The 21,239-nt window shown below is 43.2% G+C and overlaps 1 pseudogene; it reads left to right on the forward strand.

The window, feature by feature from the left end:
- The first annotated feature begins 1,977 nt into the window (after window positions 1-1,977).
- Window positions 1,978-4,091, forward strand: LOC140911928 (E3 SUMO-protein ligase KIAA1586-like; annotated as a pseudogene).
- The last annotated feature ends 17,148 nt before the right edge of the window (window positions 4,092-21,239 follow it).

Raw genomic sequence — 21,239 nt, forward strand, 5'->3', positions numbered from 1 at the left:
ATTTTCATTGTCTTTGGGGAACATGAAGTTTTTCACTCACTGTGGCCCACGCAGGACAAGGAAGTCCCTCAGGCTACTGCTCAAGAGTGTCCACAGTCCTGGATCATCTAGACTTAAGGAACTAAACTCAGCAGCAGCTGTTTCTTGCTCCTCCACCACACTCTGCTCTGAGTTACACTTTTCTTCAGAAATGTGCATGGCTACATCCATTTGAGATGGAGATATGGATGCTGCAGTAGCTGCCAGGTCACCTGTACTCTGACTAACTGGAAGATCAGGCATCTCCTCACCACTCACATCCTCACGGGGGCTGGAAGGCTCACCGTGAACATTTGTGTCTGTGTATCTCAGGAGAGCTCCCTCCTGCTTAGATAGAAAAGCTTCCTTTGCTTTCTTTCTTTTTCTGAATGCTGCCCCAGAGGGGCGTTTTCTTCTTTCACTCATGACTGCTGTTCTGTGCCAGCTATAGTGGCTCTCAACGCTCAGTTGAAGGGGACAAATAAGCAGGCTGGTAGCAGGGCCTTAGTGAGGGAAGATATCAGCGACTTAAGGGCCTAACTGGCTCCTACTACTTCAGTTGACTGCCCGTTCTCCTCAGGTGGGTTCAGGGAAGCAGCAGGAAACAGGAAGCCCCCTGAGAAGCTAATTAGCTAATTAGAAATAATTAGTCCAGGCTCCTGGAGGTGCTAGAGAGGTACCTAAGAGGCTCCCCCACCTCTCTCTCCCTGCAGCTCCTGCTGCTTTCTGTTATTCCCTCTCACCTTTTCTCCTGCCTGCCTGTTATGTCTCTTGTGCCCTCCTTCCTCCAGCACAGCACTCCACCATCTCTGTGCATCTAGAGCAGAGAGAATACATATGCACCAGCAACAGACACAATTTTCCACACTCTGGGTCCTAGTGGCACCCCCCCCAACCCCCAAAGTCTGGCACCTGAGGCGGTCGCCTCAGGTCACCTCACTGTAAGGCCAGCCCTGCTGGGCAGTTACACATGCAAGTAACAGTGGTGAGCTGGAGCCAGTTCGCACCGGTTCCCGGGAACCGGTTGCTAAATTTTGAAGCAGTTTTAGAACCGGATGTTAAAAATTGTTAGGAAAACAAATGTTATAAAATGATCTTAAAACGAATAATCTTAATCTTATAAAATGGTGTAGAAAATAATAGGGCAGGGGTCGGCAACCTGCGGCACGCCTGCCAAAGGCGACAGGCGAGCCGATTTTTACTGGCACGCTGCTGCGAGCCGGGGTCCGCTGGCCCCACTCAGCCCACTGCCTGCCTGGGTGAACAGAACTGAGTGGGGCCGGCAGCTGGGACCCTAGCTGGCAGGAGCCGGCGGCCAGAACCCTAGAGCTGCGGCAGGTGAGCTGCTGCCGGTCTGGGGTTCTGTCTGCCACTCCGCTCAGCCCGCTGACAGTCTGGGGTTCCAGCCGCCGGCCCCTTGCCAGATGGGATCCTGGCCATCGGCCCCGCTTAGCCTGCTGTCATGCTGGGGTTACGTGGGGGGCTCAGGTAAATGTAAAATTTATAACTGGCACGGGAAACCTTAAATTAATGAAGACTTGTAATACGGTGTACTAAATAAACTTCAAATGCAAAGGGATGCGGAATTCTAGCAGTTAAAGAGCCGTTTGTACGACAGATAGTTCAAGATTTATGTTGCTATGCGCGTGCGCATGTAATGTCTCAGGCTGCGACTCGGTCCATCCAAGTTCGTCCTGACGCAAGACAAACATCTCGTTTATTATTTTATTAACAGGGGTTGCACTTGCCTCGTTCGTGCACTTGCTCAACTGTTTTCTATACAATTCAACACGACCAGTGAATCATAGTCGGTCTGTTTGTTTCTAGTAAATTGCGTGTGATATTTCGGTGTGTAGTACTAACTGGACTGTTATTCGAAGATTAAAGTTTTCTATTCAATATTATTTACCCTTCATAATGAAAAGCCAGAAAAGCATTAGTGACTGATTTTCCAATAAAATGACAAAATCATTAGTCAGTAGTTCTAGTAGTGAAAATAAGGATTTAAATACTGAAAACGCCAATGACAATAATTTTGGCAATGAAAATATCTTAAATGTTGAATCATCTGAAAATGTGTCCGCAATGGAAGAGGATTTACGTGATTGTGAAAATGTAGTACCCGATTATTGGACTTCCGAGCAGGCACAATATTTTTTAAAGAAATATAATAGCTTGATAATTGAAGGCAAAAAACTTGGCTGTTCCCACTGTGCAAATATGTCACATTTGGGGGTCTTTGGAGGAAAATCTTTACACATTTCTTTGGAATGGCAAAAGTGTACTATTAAAGCATCTGGAACTGATAAAAAAGTTCAGCAAGCTTCATTAAGAAAAAAAATGAAGGAACATTTTGAATCAAGCTCTCATTTGAGAGTTATAAATATTTTAAATGAATCTAAAAAAGAACCTCTCACTACAGTGATTGATAAAGTTACTGAAAAAAATATTGCAATAACCAGCAAAATTTTCAACATAGTTTACAGCTTAGTAAAAAGAAACCAACCAATGTTAGATATGGAGGATGAAGTAGAGCTACAAATTAAGAATGAAACTGATTTAGGGAACTGCCTACATTCTCAGAATTGTAGAGCATATTACTGAATTAATAAGAAAACAAAATTTTGATAAAATCATTGAAAACAATTCAAATATTTGTATTATTATTGATGAAGCTTCTACAATTTCAAGTAAAACTGTGCTTGTAATTCTTATAAAATGTGAATTAGAAGATTCTTCATCAATTTTTCTCAATTCAGTGGAATTAAAATCAACAAAAGCAGAAAATATTTACAATGCTTTCAGAAATATGTTAACCGATACAGGATTTGACACAGAATATTTAAAGAAAAATTTAATCGGATTTTGTTCTTATGGCGCAAGCACCATGCTTGGACATAAATCTGGAGTTGCTACAAGACTCATTCAGGATTTTCCAAACATTAGAATTTGGCATTGTTTGAATCATCAGCTAAAACTGCTTTAGATGATGCTATAAATGATATCAATGAAATAAGCCATTTCAAGATATTTTTGGACAAGATTTATGCAATTTTTCATCAGTCAAATAAAAGTCAGTTTAAACTTAAACAAGTTTCTGAAGAACTATATATTGAAATAATCAAAATAAGCCGTGTTTTTGGTCCACAATGGGCTTCTTGTAGCCTTAGAGCTGTCAAAGTGATCTGGAGAGCTTATCCAGCTCTTTATATTTATTTTTCCAAAAATAAGAAATTTTCTGGCATGGAAAAAAGATTGAAAAACAAAGAATTTTTAAAAGACTTGGCATTAATGATTGACATTTTGGATGAACTTGCATTATTATCAATGCACTGCAAGCAAGACAATTGAGTTTAACAAAGGCAGATAAGCTAATCAAACGAACGATTGATTTTTTCATACAATTAAAAGATAGTTTTGGTATACATGAAAATAAAATTAATGAAATGATAGAAAGTGGTGCTTTTTAAATGCATAGAGAGTTTGAACATAATGTAAGGTTTAAATCACTGCTACGAGACAACGTAACAGAGTGTATTATTGAAAAAATGAAGGCAAGATTATTATACGAAAATCATATTTAATATAAAGAAGATAATTTAGGTCATTCTAGTAATACACCTAAAATAGTTGAATTATTTAATGTTATGGATCCCACTTCATGGAATATTGAAGAAGTCAGGTTACCTTGGAAATCAGGAGAAGAAAAAGTGCATGAATTAAACAAATTCATAAAATTTGTAGTCGATTTAAATGATTTTCGTGACTATGTAGAGAATAACATTCAATCAAAACATCTTCCTGATCCGGAAACAATAAGGAAAGCAAAGCAAATTATGAACACAATTGCAATTAGTTCTGCAGAAGCAAAAAGAGCTTTTTCGTTGATGAATATTATTTGTAGTAATAAAAGCGTGAATTTAACAGTTACACATATCTCAAGCTTTATGACCATCAATTTGTTGGGAAAACCACTAAGTTCCTGGAACCCAATACCATATGTTAAAGCATGGATGAGAAGTCATCAATTCGCATTAGATACCAGAGTTCGTGTATCCAACACCAAAGATTAAGGAGAAGATCACGAAGCCATTTGGAAATTACTACCTAATTAGTAATAAATAATGTACTTATTCTTTAAAATATTGCTTGTTGCATTGTATACTTCAACATGAATATATCACATTTTTTATTTTTAATAACGTAAGTAGTTCACATGTAATATTTTAAAAGACAAGAATAATAGGCATTTCATTCTTAAATATTATCGTTTGCTTACTCATGCATCTCTTCTTTATATTTTCTTCTTTTCAAATCCATTTAAGAAAGCAATACTTTGTTTCTATTGTAATAAACGTGTAAAAATGCTTTTTATTTTTTTTATTGTTAAGTACGACTCCCAATGACTCAATGCATTGCCCCTTCTTATGGAAAAAGGTACAAAAAATACATATTGTGGCACATCCCTTAAATCAGAACTTTTTATAGGGAACCGGTTGTTAAGATTTTGGCAGCTCATCACTGCAAGTACATATTTGTACAAGTGAAATGTGTATGAAACCAAGCTGAGCCTTTTGTTAATTTGACCCAAGTGTCTTTCCTTAGCATGGTTTCAGAGGAACAGCCGTGTTAGTCTGTATTCGCAAAAAGAAAAGGAGTACTTGTGGCACCTTAGAGACTAACCAATTTATTTGAGCATGAGCTTTCGTGAGCTACAGCTCTGTAGCTCACGAAAGCTCATGCTCAAATAAATTGGTTAGTCTCTAAGGTGCCACAAGTACTCCTTTTCTTTTTCCTTAGCATGTTTGTTCCTCCAGTCTTGCTGCTGTTACTGGAATCTTGATCATTCCTGCAGTATTTAGGAGGACCTGACTTGCTCATCAAACCTGTACCATGTAATTAACCTCGCCTAGGAGACCTGACAGCTCAGTGTGTTTTAGGCATAACTCAGTAGTGATAAGAAAAGCAAGCCTTTGGTTTTGTTACTTGTGTTAATCTAAGGGCATGGCTACGCTTGTGAGTCAGAGCACATTAAAGCAGCCCTGGGTGCCCTAACTCATGATGCGTCCACACTGGCAAGGCACGTAGAGCGCCTGGACTCCGCTGCTAGAGCGCTCCTGGTACTCCACATTGGCGAGTGGAATAACATTTGATGTGCCCCTGTTGGAGCACTACAGCCACAGTGTGGACGTCCTGGTCTGTTAGGGCGCTCTGATCGGCCTCCAGAAGTGTCCCACAATGCCTGTTCTAGTCACTCTGGTCATCACTTTGAACTCTACAGCCGTGCACTCAGGTGACCAACTGTCAGACCCGCCCTTTAAATTCTCTGGGAATTTTGAAAATCCCCTTCCTGTTTGCTCAGCCAGGTGTGGAGTGCTCTCAGCAAATCTTTCCAGCTGACCATGTCTCCACATGCCAGGTGATCCCCAGTATGGAGCAATGACAAGGTGCTGGACCTCATCAGTATTTGGGGGGAGGAAGCTGTCCAGTCCCAGCTGCGCTCCAGCCATCGGAATTACGATACCTTCGGACAGATATCAAGGGACATGATGGAAAGGAGCCATGACTGTGACACACAGCAGTGCAGGGTTAAAGTGAAGGAGCTGCGGAATGCCTACCGCAAAGCCCATGAGGCAAACCACCGTTCCAGTGCTGCCCCCGCGTCCTGCCGTTTCTACAAAATGTTGGATGCAATACCTGGGGGATGCAACCCCACCTCCACTCTGAGGACCACCATGGACACTTCAGAGCCCAGTGCAACAAGGCAGGAGGAGGAGGAGGAAAGTGGGAGCGAGAGTGCTGAGGAGGAGGAAGACAACCCAGAATCCCTAGATGCATGTAGCCAGGAGCTGTTCTCAAGCCAGGAGGAAGGTAGCCAGTCTCGGTGGCCGGTGCTTGGGGAAGGACAAACACCAGAGGAGGTTCACGGTAAGTGGCTTTTATTTTGGGAAGGAAGTTGTTTGGTGCAAGCTCTTGGGGCGAGGACAGTTAGGGCTGCGTGCATGACTAGATGCAAAATAGGGCGTTAATGTGCTCTCTCACATCGTGGTAATCGGCCTCAGTGATCTCTTCAAAGGTCTCATCCAGAAGTTGGGCAATGTGCTTGCACAGGTTTCTTGGGAGAGCCACTGTGGTCCTTGTCCCAGTCAGGCTAACATGTCTGCGCCACTGTGCCGTGAGGGGTGGGGGGACAATTACTGCACACAGGCAAGCTGCGTATGGGCCAGGGCAGAAGCCACATTGTAGTAGAAGACCCTCCCTTGCTTCCCAGGTCACCCACAGCAGCGAGATATCTTCCAGGATGAACTCCTGTGGAAAATATGGGGAGAGTGTTCAGTATAGAGGCCCCCTGCAGCTGTTGGCTCTCCCCAAGGCACAAAAACCCAGAGGACAGTACAGCCGTGAAACAATCAGTCCCCCTTGACTCTCTGCTTACTCACCATTTTGGGGCTCCTGGGGGTTATGTGTGCTCGCTTTGGGATGGGCAAAATATGCTATTGTGTGGACTGTGCTTGCCCTTAAGTACGGGGGAATCATTGCTCTGTCTGGTGTGAACAATGCTGCCTCTGTTAAGTGTTGCATTTTGCCTTTACAGATGCAACCTTGAGATCTCAACCGTCCATGTTATCACCGGCCGAAAGACTCCAAAGAATTAGGAAGAGGCCATGTAGAAGCAAAGAAGACATGCTACATGAAGTAATGCAGCAGTCCCTTAACGATAATCTAAAAGCACAGGAATGGAGGCAGAGTGAAAGGAGTATTCCCCAGCAGAATGAGGAGCGCCAACACAAAAGCGCAGAGCTCCATCAGCAAAGTATGGATCGGCTGATAAGCATCATGGAGTGCCAAGTAGACTCCATCCAGGGAGGCACTCATAGCCATGCAAGTGGAGCACTACCGCCCCCCCACCCCACCCCAGCCCAGCCCTTGTCCCAAAACTCTTTCCCTTGTGCTCCAATGTCACCTCCAACCCACTTTCCTCAACATCCGGGTTCTTATCACCACCAGCTGCCTGCAACACCTGTAGCTTCACCATCCAGCCCTCAAAACTATGACCCTTACCCACTGCACTCAACCCCAATCACTATGCATTTTAGCCAGCCTGAAGTGCAGCACTCATTGCACAGCACTCCAGACAGGAAGACTGAGTATGATAACAGGACATACACAAATCTGTGATTGTACCATTCCCCACCCCACCCCCTTGCCCTTTCTGATTCCCAAGCAGTTGTGTTTCTTTTCAATAAATGGATTTTTGGCTTTGAAAACATTCTTTACTATTGCATAAAGTAAAAGATACCTTAGCCCAGGAAAGAAACAGGCACTGCAAGTCAGTGTAGCAAACACAGATTCCTACTAACATTGGAACCATTGCACTTCACTCCCGTGCAGGGCACCAAACATTACTGGTGGCTTTCAGCCTCAAATTGCTCCCTCAAGGCATCCCTAACCCTTGCAGCCCCATGCTGGGCCCCTCTAATAGCCCTGCTCTCTGGCTGTTCAGATTCAGCCTCCAGGTGTTGAATTTCCAAGTTCCATGCCTGCGTGAATCTTTCACCCTTCCCTTCACAAATGTTATGGAGGGTACAGCATGCGGATATAACCACGGGGATGCTGTCATGGGCCAGGTCCAGCTTCCCATACAGAGAGTGCCAGCTGCCCTTTAAACGACCAAAAGCACACTCCATAGTCATTCTGCACCAGCTCAGCCTGTTGTTGAACCGCTCCTTGCTGCTGTGAAGGCTCCCTCTGTAGGGTTTCATGAGCCACGGCATTAAAGGGTAAGCAGGGCCTCCAAGGATCACAATGAGCATTTTGACTTCCCCTACAGTGATCTTCTGGTCTGGGAAAAAAGTCCCGGCTTGCAGCTTCCTTAACAGGCCAGTGTTCCGAAAGATGTGTGCGTCATGCACCTTTCCAGGCCAGCCTGCGTTAATGTCAGTGAAACGCCCACAGTGATCCAAAAGCGCCTGGAGAACCATAGAGAAATACCCCTTCCAATTAATGTACTCGGAGGCTAGGTGGTCTGGTGCCAGAATTGGAATATGCATCCCATCTATCGCCCCTCCGCAGTTAGGGAAACCCATTTGTGCAAAGCCAGCCACAATGTCATGCACGTTACCCAGAATCATGGTTCTTCTAAGCAGGATGTGATTAATGGCCCTGCAAACTTGCATCAACACGATTCTAGCGGTCGACTACCCCACTCCAAACTGGTTAGCAACCGATCGGTAGCTGTCTGGAGTTACCAGCTTCCAGACTGCAATAGCCACCCACTTCTCCACCGTTAGGGCAGCTCTCAATCTCGTGTCCTTGCGCTGCAGGGTGGGGTGAGCTCCTCACACAGTTCCATGAAAGTGGCTTTTCTCATCCAAAAGTTCTGTAGCCACTGCTTGTCATCCCAGACTTGCATGACGATGTGATCTCACCACTCAGTGCTTGTTTCCTGAGCCCAAAAGCGGCATTCCATGGTGATGAGCATGTCCGTGAATCCCACAAGCAATCTCTTGTCGTATGCATTACTCGAGTCGATATCATCGTCTGAGTCCTCACTGTCAGTTTGGATCTTAAGGAGTAACTCAACTGCCAAACGTGACATGCTGGCGAGACTCGTCAGCATGTTCCTCAGCAGTTTGGGCTCCATTCCCGCAGATCAAAAGGGAAGACAGAGCGCGCAGTACAAAAAATGTTGAAAGACGGGGCCAAATGTAGAAGGAAGCAGAGGGATTGCTGGGATGCAAACCAATGCATCACGGGGTGTTGGGACAGGACCCAGAATGCCCCGCACCCTCTGCCTGCTTCCCACAAACCACAGCACCAGAATGGGAAGAGGTGCTCTTTGGGATAGCTGCCCATAATGCACCGCTCCCAATGCCACTGCAAGTGCCACAAATGTGGCCACACCACTCTGCTTGCAGCTGTCAGTGTGGACAGGTTGCCACGCTTTCCCTACTGCGCTCTACGAAGGCGGGTTTAACTCACAGCACTCTACATTTGCAATGCCCATAGTCAGGCTCCTTTCTGATGCTTTAAAATAAAAAAAAGCTTGAGCTCAAAAAACTAGAGCTAGTTAGAAAATGGAAGACATTTTCCACTGATTTCTTTTCCATTGGGGGCGGGAGGATAGAGGCACGAGCTCCAAATGTTGACCCTTTTGAAATTTTCCAAGTGACTCTACCATCAACAATGAGGTAACTTCTTAAAGCGAATCATGCTACCTGCACTTATAGATATGGTTAATTCATTGACTGTGCATTGTGTAAAGAAGTACTTCCTCATGTTAGTTTTAAACATGCTGCTTATTAATTTCATAGGCTAACTCCTGATTCTTGTGTTATATGATGGGGTAAATAACATTTCCCTATTCACTTTCTCCATACCAGTCATGATTTTATAGACCTCCATCAAATCCCCCCTTAGTTATCTCTTTTCTAAGATGAACAGTCCGAGTCTTTTTAATCTCTTCTCCTATGGAAGCTGTTTCATACCCTTAATCATTTTTGTTGCTCTTATCTGTATCTTTGCCAATTCTCATGTATCATTTTTGAGATGGGGCGACCAGAACTATATGCAGTTTTCAAGGTGTGAGCGTACTATGGATGTATATAGTGACATTATGATATTTTGTTGTCTTGTTATCAATCCCTTTCCTAATGGTTCCTAACATTGTTAGATTTTTTGACTGCTGCTGCACATTGAGCTGATGTTTCAGAGAACTATCCATGGTGACTCTAAGATCTCTTTCTTGAGTAGTAACAGCTAATTTAGACCACATCATAGTTGGGATTGTTTTTTCCAATGTGCATTACTTTGCACTTATCAACACTGAATATCATCTGCCATTTGGTTGTCCCGTCGCCCAGTTTTGTAAGATCCCGTTATAACCCTTTGCAGTCAGCTTTGGCCTTAACTATCTTGGGTAATTTTGGATCATCTGCAGATTTCGTCTCCTCAGTGTTCACCCCCTTTTTCAAATCATTTATGAATATATTGAACAGCACAGGTCCCAGTACAGTTCATTGTTGGACTCCACTATTTACTTTTCTCCATTGTGAAAATTGACGATTTATTCCTACCCTTTGTTTCCTATGTTTTAACCAGTCACTGATCCATGAGAGGACCTTCCCTTTTATCCCATGACTGCTTACTTTGCTTAAGAATCTTTGGAGTGGGACCTTGCAAAGGCTTTCTGAAGGTCCAAGAATGCTATATCAATTGGATCACCTTTGTCCACATGCTTGTTGACTGCCTCAAAGAAGTCTAACAGATTAATGAGGCATTATTTTCCTTTACAAAAGCTGTATTGGCTCTTCCCCAACAAATCAGGTTCAATTGGGATAATTCTGTTCTTTACTATCATTTCGACCAATTTGTCTGGAACTGAAGATAGGCTTACTGGGTTGCCAGGATTGCCTCTGGAGACCTTTTTAAAAATCAGCATTACATTAGCTATCTTCTAGATATCTGATACAGAGGTCGATTTAAGCGATAGATTATATAGCACAGTTAGTAAGTCTGCAGTTTCATAGTTCAGTTCCTTTAGACCTCTTGGTTGAACACCACTGGTGACTTATTAGTCTTTAATTTATCAGTTTGTTCCAAAACTATGGGCAGGGATGGTGTCCCTAGCCTCTGTTTGCCAGAAGCTGGGAATGGGTGACAGGGAATGGATCACTTGATCACCTGTTCTGTTCATTCCCTCTGGGGCACCTGGCATTGACTACTGTTGGAAGACAGGATACTGGGCAAGATGGACCTTTGGTCTGACCCAGTATGGCCGTTCTTATGTTTTTACGTTCTCCACTACTGAATCTGGGACAGTTCCTCAGACTTATCATCTGGTTAAGACTGGCTCAGGTGTGGGAATCTCTCATACCCTCTGCAGTGAAGACCAATGCAAAGAATTCATTCAGCTTCTCTGCAACAGCCCTTTCTTCCTTGAGTGCTCCTTCAGAACCTTGGTTGTCCAGTAGCTCTCCTGATTGTTTGGCAGGCTTCCTGCTTCTGATGTACTTAAACACTTTTTTGCTATTAGTTTTTTGTGTCTTTTGCTAGTTGCTCTTCAAATTCTTTTTTGGCCTGACTAATTATACTTGCCAGAGTTTATGTTCCATTCTATTTTCCTCAGTAGGATTTGACTTCCATTTTTTAAATGATGCCTTTTTGCCTCTGACCACCTCTTTCACTCTACTGGTTAGCCCTGATGGCATTTTTTTGGCCCTCTTACTCATTGTTTTGATTTGGGGTACACATTTAGTTTGAATTATGGTGTTTTTAAATAGTTTCCATGTAGCATGCAGCTGTTTCACTCTTGTGACTATTCCTTTTAATTTACATTTAAGTAGCTTCCTCTTTTCTGTGTAGTTCCCCTTTTGGAAGGTAAATGTTATTATGGTGGGATTCTTTGATAATTCCCCCCACCCCTGAAGGATGTTAAATTTAATTACATTAGGTCGCTATTGCCAAGTGGTTCAACTATATTCACTTCTTGGACCAGATCCTGTGCTCCACTGAGGACTAAACCAAGAATTGCCTCTCCTCTTGTGGGTTCAGGGACTAGTTCTAGAAGCAGCCATTAATGGTGTTCAGTCAATTAAATTCTCTTTGCTTTACTTCCATGTAATCCCATTTACTTCAGCAGGGGGTGTATGGGATATAATAAGATAATTATTTGGCCCAAGTAATTCAATTTAACATGGCTTGGTTCTTGAATACCTGGAAACCCAAGATTTGTATCTGTGCCACATACAAGACATTGTCAAGCCTTTATTCTCTGACATGACTAGGATAGATGCTTGTCTGTAGCAGAAAACTAATAACTTGCTTCCCCCAAAAAAAGAAAAAGAAAAAAATATTTCTTTAAACTGCTGATGTACTATGACATTGTGTCATATTGTATCAGGGAACTTTCCATAAGCCACTTTTTCATGCATGTTAGATCCAGTCTGCAATAAGCTTGGAACTAGAACAGGTCACATACTTCAGAGCATTGATTTCAGTTCCATGTGGCTTTTCAGTATGACCCAGTTTGTACCTCTGAGTCCTGACACGAACAGGTATTTGTGGCATAAATATTTGGGGAATGGCTGGTCTTTGTACACATATCCATGTGAGTACTTGTGTGCAAAGAAGAGTAAACAGAGCCAGACTGTTATTTGAAAGCTGTTTTAGAATGTAATAGGTGATTGACTCAGCTACTTTTTAAATACCAATTGGGGATGGAGCAGCATGTCATTGCTGGGACTAAACTGAATCCCTCCAAACTCTTATCTTACTTTGAGGGTTTCTTTTGGGTCTTATGATCTCTCATCTGAGGTCCAAACCTGCTCCCAACCAAATCAAAGGAAAAACTCCTACTAACTTGAATGATGCAGGATCAAATGCCTTCTGCTCTAGCATTTAAACACCTGGTAGCTGGAAGGAAAGCAACCAATCACTGTATTCCAGGAGGCTATAATTTTTCTACCACCTGTCTGCTTTTTATGATAACTGCAGAATATAAAATTATGACACCTGGACTTATATTTATTAAGGTTTTCTCTACACTCAGTATAACCCACTGCAGTTTTAAATATCTTTTCAGATTTTAGCAGTGAATATGGGTGTGATCATTTACATTCATGAAATTTTAGACGTCCCTTTGAGAGAGGTATGTATATGGGCCCCATTACTGTAGTATGTGAACACCTCACAGTCTTTGCATGTTCATCCTCACAACACTCCTGTATAGTCGGAAAGTGCTATTTTTCCCCCCACTCAACACATGGGGAACTGAGGCACAGAAAGGCTAAGTGACTTCCCCAAGGTCACACATGAAGTCTGTGGCAGAACAAAGACTTGAATAAAGTCTCCCAAGGCCTAGGTTATTTCCCTAACCACTAGACAATCTTTCTCTCCTAGGCAAGAGTTACAATGATCAGAACTGGCTCAAAAAGATTTTTGTGGGGTCTGGAAGGAACAAAATCTTCAAGGGACAGCCTTTGTTCTTGCCAGAGCAGACTATCATGATATGAATGATCCCAAAAGGCTGGGAAAATGTATTTTATAGGAGAATTAGTAAGTGGTTAAACACAGGTAGGAACATCGCATCAAGTTAAAACAAGATGATGCTGTTACCAGTGCCTGAGGCATTTCAGCCGGACTGAGAGAGTCCTGTAAATGTGACAATTAAAGAAGCTGATATTAAGGAAAAACAATACTTTAATTTTAAAAGGAGAAAGTGACACCATAGAACATAATCTGTAAACAGTGTATGGAGATAACATGATTATCTCCTAACACGTACAGTCTCCTGACTCTAGCAGCCAATCTTTCACTTCCAGCCAGTTCTCACCTACCCTTCTCCTGACTGATTCAGATAACTCTGACTTACCAGGTCTCTCTTCTCTCTAAGGCCCAGCTGCTCTCTTTTAAGCCCAGCTGAGGTCAGTTGATGAGTTACAAGTGCCCGGTCCTCCTCCCTCTTAAAGAGCCAAAGACAGTTCATTTCAAAAGTGTCAACATGGACTTATTTTAAAAAATCAGCTAAAACTATTTGCCAAATTCATCCTGAATTTGTGAATAGTTTTTTGAAGCCCTGAAAAATGCATTTAACAGCAACATTTATATTTGCCGCCAAAAAAAATAAATAAATCACCCAGCTCTATTCTTAAACTTCATTTTAAATGTAGAGGTGTATGTAATTGCTTGTCCCAAATAAAAACTGGCAAAACCTCTCAGCTGACTACAAGGAATACATGATTTAAATTCTGACTGTTCACAGAGAAATTGGAAAGTATGTTGGGGAATTCTAAGAGGTAAATTATCTCCAGAGAAACACTGCCAAATTGCTCTGGTCTACTGCCAATGGTGTTACTATTGCTAAGCGTGTTGTTATCTGTTTAATTTTTTTCCATTCACAGCTAGATAAGAGTTATGGGAATATGCTGAAATTAGTCATGCTCATCCCTCACAGAATGGAATGAGTGCCCTTTTTCCAAGAGATATAGCCATGAAATCTCACAAGTTCTCAGATATTACCTCTGTTTACTTAAACTATTATAAACGTGGAAGAGAAGTATGAAATGGGCTACTGAATGGGAAGGAATTTGATTTAATAGCTGCATAATCCACCTAGCACAACCATGAGGAGAAAATATTAGAAATACTTGTCCTCTGTGCTTCACCTGGGAAGGCCTATGAATGTTTCTGAGGCCTGTCTAGCTAAAAGGAACTTATACTATGGATTCCAGTTACTTGAAAGTTTGGCCAGGAGAGCTTGGAACACCACCACAGTGCCTCTTTTGTGCCACTGTTTCACATCTCATTGTGTATGGCCACACCCTATAATTATGCCTCTCGATACTTTTCTGAGTTACTTCAATACTGCATCTTAGCAGAGGGGTAGACTAGATGACCCTTCCGTTCCCTTCTAACTATATGATTCTACGATTCTAATAAACAGCTCTATTAAAGGATAGCCTCAGGGTATGTCTACACTACGAAATTAGGTCGAATTTATAGAAGTCGGTTTTTTAGAAATCGGTTTTATATATTCGGTTTTATATATATTTATATGTATCCCCACAGAAAATGCTCTAAGTGCATTAAGTGCATTAACTCGGCGGAGCGCTTCCACAGTACCGAGGCAAGTGTCGACTTCCAGAGCGTTGCACTGTGGGTGCACTGCCCATTGGAATTCTGGGTTGAGATCCCAATGCCTGATGGGGCTAAAACATTGTCACGGGTGGTTCTGGGTACATATCGTACATAGGCCCCCGTTCCCTCCCTCCCTCCGTGAAAGCAAGGGCAGACAATCATTTCGCGCCTTTTTTCCTGAGTTATCTGTGCAGACGCCATACCACAGCAAGCATGGAGCCCTCTCAGCTCACTGTCACCGTATGTCTCCTGGGTGCTGGCAGACGCGGTACGGCATTGCTACACAGCAGCAGCAACCCATTGCCTTGTGGCAGCAGACGGTGCAATAGGACTGGTAGCCATCATCGTCATGTCCGAGGTGCCCCTGGTCGCCTGTGTGAGGTCGATCAGGAGCGCCTGGGCAGACAGGGGCGCAGGGACTAAATTTGGAGTGACTTGATCAGGTCATTCTCTTTAGTCCTTCAGTCAGTCCTATTGAACCGTCTTATGGTGAGCAGGCAGGTGATACGGATTGCTAGCAGTCCTATTGCATCATCTTCTGCCGGGCAGGCAAGAGATGAGGATGGCTAGCAGTCCTATTGTACCATCTTCTGCCGAGCAGCCATGAGATGTGGATGGCATGCAGTCCTTCTGCACCGTCTGCTGCCAGCCAAAGATGTAAAAGATAGATGGAGTGTATCAAAACAAGAAATAGACCAGATCTGTTTTGTACTCATTTGCAAACCCCCCCCTTGCCCCCTGTCTAGGGGACTCATTCCTCTAGGTCACACTGCAGTCACTCACAGAGAAGGTGCAGCGAGGTAAATCTAGCCATGTATCAATCAGAGGCCAGACTAACCTCCTTGTTCCAATAAGAACAATAACTTAGGTGCACCATTTCTTATTGGAACCCTCCGTGAAGTCCTGCCTGAAATACTCCTTGAAGTAAAGCCACCCCCTTTGTTGATTTTAGCTCCCTGTAAGCCAACCCTGTAAGCCGTGTCGTCAGTCGCCCCTCCCTGCGTCAGAGCAACGGCAAACAATCGTGCATCTGAGTTGAGAGTGCTGTCCAGAGCAGTCACAATGGAGCACTCTGGGATAGCTCCCGGAGGCCAATACCGTCGAATTGTGTCCACAGTACCCCAAATTTGACCCGGCAAGGCCGATTTAAGCACTAATCCACTTGTCAGGGGTGGAGTAAGGAAATCGATTTTAAGAGCCCTTTAAGTCAAAATAAAGGGCTTCATTGTGTGGACGGGTGCAGGTTTACATCGATTTAATGCTGCTAAATTCGACCTAAAGTCCTAGTGTAGGCCAGGGCTCAGTAGAGATTTGGCAGTTCCAGGCTGTGACTCCTACCCTCAGCCACCTGATTTGATGATCTGAGAGAGGGTGATCTGCCAGAATGGAAGTGATTGGGGAGGAAGCTAGAGGACAAGAAGCCAGCCATTGGAACTCAGCCTGGCAGCAAGGCAGCCTGCTCACATAACATATTGATGATTAGAAATAAAGGGGAGGATGGAGATGAGCTGACAGCTAGAGGGAGGAGGGTGTGTGTGTATCACTTTTGTATATGGGAAATCCCCATGTACTTGAATGAAGAAGGGAAGAAGTCAGAGGAGAGAGTAACTGATGTTCAGAGAGGGGAGGAATTTGGGAGGGAGGTGAGGAGGTATGAGGAAGTTGACAAATCAAGGTGTCTGATGTCTGAAGTAGCTTTGAGATTTCAAAGTAGGGTACAGGATTGAAAGAGAGGAGAAAGGTGAAGGAGGGAAGCACAGAGTGATGAGTTCCTGCCAGATTCCATTGCTTTTATTTAGTATTTCGTCATTTATGCACAGTGGCATCCAAAGGCCACAGACAGTATGGGGTCCCCATTGTGCTTGCTGCTGTATAGGAAAATACAGTCCCTGCTCCAAAGAGCTTTCAAACCTAAAGCCAGAGTGTCAAATATAGCCTACGGGCCAGGCCCAGGTCCCAGAACACTTTCTTCCAGCCCTCAAGTCTTTCCCCACACTTCAAAGTCATTGGCTCCAGCTCTGCACTTCGAAAAGGGTAGAGGTCTGAGTGGAAGAAACTGAGGGGTGACACTCATGCCTGAGGGGGCAAAAGCAACTGAGCTTTCTCCTGGCTCTTCCTGAGCAGCAGCTGCAATCACCAGGACTCAAAACCTAGTCTTGGAAAGGACACTTTTTCTCAGCATCTCTCCCCTGCCTGGCTTCTGAGCCCCATAGCAACAGCCGTATGCAAAAGCAGGTGCGTCTCTTCCCTCTCACTGTTTCCTGCTGCTCTGCAGGGTAGCCTCAAAATAAAGTCTCCCCCCGCATCTACTGACATGACTTAGCCCTGCAACACCAGAGCCCAAAGGGGGATTAAGGCCCCCAGATAGGGAGCAATGTGCCCAAAAAGTTGACGGTGGAGCACGGTGCCCCTGGAAAGGGGGTGCCCAAATGGGATCAATAAGAGTGTGTGATAGGACTGGTGAGGGAAAGCACGCCCCTGAAGAGGATGAGAGAGAGGGATGAAGGTGAGTGTCTAAAAGTAGGTGGAGACTGAGAGAGGGAAAATTTGAAAAAAGTGGGAGGTAGGGGTACAGCGTGGATGTGAAATTTGCCTCTTGCCAGTGACATTTTTACCTCTGACCCATGGATTCAGAGAGAAAAGATCATTTGGCCCTTGCTAAAGAAAGTTTACACTCCTGGTCTATAGAGGCAAAGAACAGACAAAGAATGGGCGAAAGGGATCAAACATACTTGTAAGATGAACAGGGTCTGGCAGGCACACACCAAGTTAGTGCTGTCTTTATTTAAGAAGATGAGCAGAAAGAGAGGATGGGAGAGAGTTTGAGGTGGGAAAGAGCTACCAAGGATGCAAGTCCAGAGAGTGGATAAGAGAGGAGAAGTAGGACCAAGTCGAGGAAAGAAGGCAGAAGAGCAAGCAAAACTTACAATGAAGGCAAGTTGCAAGTTCACAGCTTAGCAAAAGTTAGAGTAGGAGGATGAAGAGAGAGGCAAGGCCGGTGATTGATGGGCAAAGAAAGACAGTGAGAGGAGCAAAGTGACCAAATGTGTAAAAGACAGCAGAGTTAGGTAGTAACCAAGGAGGTAGTCTGCTCATGACCAACCCAACAGAGTATGGGGACAACACCCCCCCGTGTATGTGTGCGCACTTGTGTGTGTATACATGAGTCAGGTGGTGTCACTTGAGCTCAGACAGCCCTCTTCATGTGCCAGTATCTTTGATTTCTTGACTCAAGACCAGTTGAGTAAGTTGCACAAAATTAACATGGGCCAGCATATATGGACTTGGGAATGTGTCTGCTCAACATCAGCCCAAGAGGTGGGGCTGCCTGTGCCTCAGGTACAATAGCTATGGGCACAGTGCAATGGTAGTTTCTACTTCTGATTACATTCAGCAGTGAAACAGGGAAAGTCTCTGAGCCTGAGATCAAAATTTGCTAAATAGAACTGTTAGGAAAGTCAGCAATCCTTAAACAAACATCTTTCATAAACATAATGCCGTTTGGACTGCATTGCTGGAAGCATATGTGAACAGTATTGTGATTAGCTCATATATTTGTCTTCCAGAGAGTCAAACAGATCTATAAAAACAACAAGGAATCCTTGTGGCACTTTAGAGACTAACAAATTTATTTGGGCATAAGCTTTCGTGGGATATAACCCACTTCATCAGATGCATGGAATGGAAAATACAGTAAGCAGGTATAAATATACATCACTTGAAAAGATGGGAGTTGCCTTACCAAGTGGGGGGTGTTATATGGACCTGATCCTGCAAAGTGCTGAGCCCCCTCCACTCATGATTAGTACCTCCCAAATGCACCTGACCTTGAACCATCAGGTCCAGGTAGCACAGATCTGTTTGACTAAACAGTTGAAATAAACAGACTTGAAAATACATATTTTCAAGAAAATCAAGAAAAATCACTGCTCTCTTCAAATAAGGGTGTGGGGGAGTTGTAAATAATGTAAATCACTGGGACTACTCACATAATGTGGATTTGCAGGGTGGGGCCTTAGATTGTAAACTCTTTAAGGGAGGTATAACATAGGACAGTATTTCAGGAACATAGGGACTGCTATACCAGATCTGTCCAGTGGACAAGCTAGTCCAGCATCCCATTTCTGACAGTGGGTAGTAAAAAATACTTCAGAGAAATCCTGAACTGAGCAATTATTGAATAACCTGCCAGACTCCCTGTCACTCTGTGTTAGTGGTGGCTTATTTCTTGAAGCATGAGCGTTTCTATCCCTGTATATGTATAGATTTACATATATTCTCTACTGATAGCCAGTGCTTTGGAGGGCGTAGTCACGGGGCTCGTAATAGAACAGCTCTGAGGCTGGTTTATGATCTTCTTTGTTTTACTGACACATCACAGTGTAGATTATCGTGACATTCAGTTCTGAGGGTTAATGTAGACAATCCTCTTTCATTCACTCCCTGCGCCATGACATTGTGATAATCAGTTTATCACTACATGCCAGTCAGTCTCCCAAGTCAGACATGCTTATCAACCAAATCTCCATTCCAGGCCATAGGAAAATCTGTTAGGCATTCTAATTTGGTCACACCAATTTGATTGTTAGCTCAGGTCAGCTGAGGTATGACTGGCTCTAAATAACACACTGCTACAAGCTGTTACATTCTTTACTTGAAGAGCAGTAATACTCAGGAAGGAGCACATTCATCACACTTCCTGAGCCCTTCAGACATGATGACCTGAGTGCATTTCCCAGGGATTGTAAAGTGATCCTCTCTTTTGCACACTGATTTCTGCATAGCCCTTTCCTTGCATGATTTATTGCACAATCAGGCAGGATCAAGGCTACAGAGTTCTCAGAAGGAAATCAATATTTTATAGGCTAAATGGTAGGAGTGAAGAACCCTGGCACTTAGAGGGGTCGGAGAGAGAGAGAATAATTGTGGGTGAAAAACAAGATGCTTCAGAAACAGCCTTGCAATGTAGGAGAACCTGGCTGCTTCTCAGGACTGAACTGTAATGAAAAATGGATACACAATATGAAACCCCATTACTGCTGTGAAGCCTCCCCAGTCCAAAGTATTCAGTGTACCCTAGAAAACTTATATTCCTTACTGTGCCAATAAAGTTCCTGAAAACAGAGAGAAGGCAAATTCTGTTGCATGTCTCGGTAACAAACTGACTGATACACAGATGAGAGACAGGGGAAGTGAAGATATAGGAAGTCTTTCTATTGATACTAAGGCTTAGAAAGAGGTTTATCATTTCTTTTGAACAAGCCACATTTCAAATGCAACCTTATTTTTTAAGGTTTTGTGAATTTATGCAATGTTTAAAACCTTTCACACAACAGATTACCAATGCAATTAGAGCTTTATTCTCCACTCTGTTGCACCATTTATTAATCAGGAGTAACAGCGGTCAATGAAGTGACACTGAGTTAAAAGTACTTTGTGATTTGGAAGAGAATCAGGCTTGTTAGCACCCTCTTCTAACTATGCGGTGGAGATAGCATAGAAGCAGTCACAGCTCCCTCCTTGAACTATGGAGGAGGAGCTCCTAGAAGTTTCTTCATAATAAGTACCATTGTGCACATCCTCCTTTGAAAGTTTAATGAGTTGTAATAGTATCCATTGAAGGAAGGGTGGTTCCTGCCTTCACAGAAACTTCCTTGTGAATCTGCACAGAAGCATTCTATTCTCTCTTCAGTAAACTAGGGCACTGGTTAAAATCCGTTTCAGCAGTACATTTTCAGGAATTAAATATGCAATTCCCATGAAATATAATGGACACTGCATATTTATTTCTTGCTCCATATGCTGGAGATGTAAGGCCCCAAGTCAAACCTCACTGGGAAAATCTCCTTTGTTTGGGGTGTATCTAGAGATGCACATAAAAGAGAAAGAAACAGTTTTTTAAAAAGCGTATTTTCTGTATTAATATAAATTTAATGTTTTCAAGAGTGATGGTAAAGGAAATTGGAGATCAATAAGCAAGAGAAAACAACCCCACTTAATCAATGATAAAGGATGGAATATTTAGTCTTTTTGGATGGGCTGATGTCACCCTTGGTTGTGTATATGGTAGAAGAGCACAGATCGACAAGATCCTTGATTAACTTAATTTTTATGCATGGAAAAAAGGACCATAGACTATCAAAAGAAGAACCCAAGAGAACCTTCAAGGCAGGAAAGTTATGAAAGATGAGGAAATATTTCCATAGGAGTGACTGATAGCTTATGGCTGTTTAATTTAGAGAAGACACATGATCAAATTATACAAACAATGAATAGGTTTCAAAAGATATGTTAGAGGCACTTATTGATCTTTCTTGTAATGGTCTGACATTCCGAAAGTGTTAAAGGTTGTGTCTCAAGATCAACTCCTTGGGGTGAAGGCAGGCACCTCCCTTACTTTGTACCTCATTCCCTAGTCAACAGCAGTCTTGTGGTCCGGTCCTTGAGTTTGGGGCATAGCCCTCCAGCTGTACCTTTTAGCAAATCCACAACCTTCTAAGAGGGCAGCATGGGGCAGAGAAAGAGTGTAAAACAGTGCAAATGAAAAGGAAAATAGTTCCACACCCTACAAGGAGCCAGACTCC

This window comes from Lepidochelys kempii, chromosome 5, assembly GCF_965140265.1.
Source record: "Lepidochelys kempii isolate rLepKem1 chromosome 5, rLepKem1.hap2, whole genome shotgun sequence".
Classification (NCBI taxonomy): Eukaryota; Metazoa; Chordata; order Testudines; family Cheloniidae; genus Lepidochelys; species Lepidochelys kempii.